This window comes from Nyctereutes procyonoides, unplaced genomic scaffold (genome assembly GCF_905146905.1).
Source record: "Nyctereutes procyonoides isolate TBG_1078 unplaced genomic scaffold, NYPRO_anot_genome, whole genome shotgun sequence".
NCBI lineage: Eukaryota > Metazoa > Chordata > Mammalia > Carnivora > Canidae > Nyctereutes > Nyctereutes procyonoides.
This window is the reverse complement of record NW_026575129.1, coordinates 2,603,751-2,604,866: the sequence shown is the minus strand read 5'-3', so window position 1 is coordinate 2,604,866 and position 1,116 is coordinate 2,603,751. Positions and strand designations below refer to the sequence as shown.

At 40.9% G+C, this 1,116-nt stretch overlaps 1 pseudogene; it reads left to right on the top strand.

Annotated features, from left to right (window-relative positions):
* Nucleotides 1-738: 738 nt before the first annotated feature.
* On the top strand, nucleotides 739-880 carry LOC129521107 (U2 spliceosomal RNA; annotated as a pseudogene).
* Nucleotides 881-1,116: the final 236 nt, after the last annotated feature.

The window sequence follows — 1,116 nt, the reverse complement described above, 5'->3', positions numbered from 1 at the left end:
GGATTCAACGTGTCCCTGAGGTTTTCAGGTAGGAGATTATGCACCATTAGGGATGAAACAGTCCATGTACTGTTTCAAACACAAGACTTGGGTTGTCTACTTTGTCCACCTAAAACATTCCAAGAACTAGCTCAAAATCAGCAGCTTCTATGAAGATTCCTGGTTCCCTCCTGTGAAATGACGCATCCTCTGAGACCCTACTGTATGTGACACTGACCTCTTTTGGCAAATTATACAAAATTATGCAATCTATATATATTTAAACAAACTGAATAGTGTTGTAAATATTTGTAGGCACTCCCTATAGGTTATAAACTCATTGACAGCAAAGACTCTGTCTCATTAATCTTTGTGTCCTCAGTGTCTAACATAGTAGCGTATACAAAGTGTCCAATGAAAGTTCATTAAGTGAATAAATGAGAAAACGAATGAATAAAATGTTAGACCTGAAAGGGACTTAAACAGTTACCTAGCCCAGGGTCTCAAACTCAAATGGCCTAGTGGGGCTCAGCAGTGATGGACAGGAAGGGGCCTGGGAGAGTACCTGTCCCATCAGTCCCAGTGAGTTGTTGCCAGGAAGAAAAGTGGGTTTACTATTCCTGGAATCTTCTGAACCTTTTTGAAAATGGAGACCTATCTCAATTTTTAAATGTTTTAAACCAATATGTAGGCCTAATATAGCTGTGGACCAGATTTAGTTTCTGGGCTGTCAATATGTGACTTCTGATCTTGGCCAACATCGCTTCTCGGCCTTTTGGCTAAGATCAAGTGTAGTATCTGATCTTGGCCAACCCCTAATTTTATACATGATGATAATGTGGCCCAGGGAGATCAGCGGCATGCCTGAGGTTACCCAGCCATCAGTGGCAGGACAGACTCAAACCCAGGTCTTCAGAACCACAATCCAAATTAGTATCTACTGGTCATATTCTAGGAGCAGGCCACCCAGACCTCACACTCCTATTCTAGCCAAAGTGCAGGTGTTCAGAGTGAGGGAAAACATGAATAGAAATCTTAGAGATGGAATCTAAAATTTGCTGATGATTCCATATGCAGAGTAATATTTCTAAGCAATATTTCTATTGTTTTCTTCCCTTTCTCAATGCTGTGTCTATT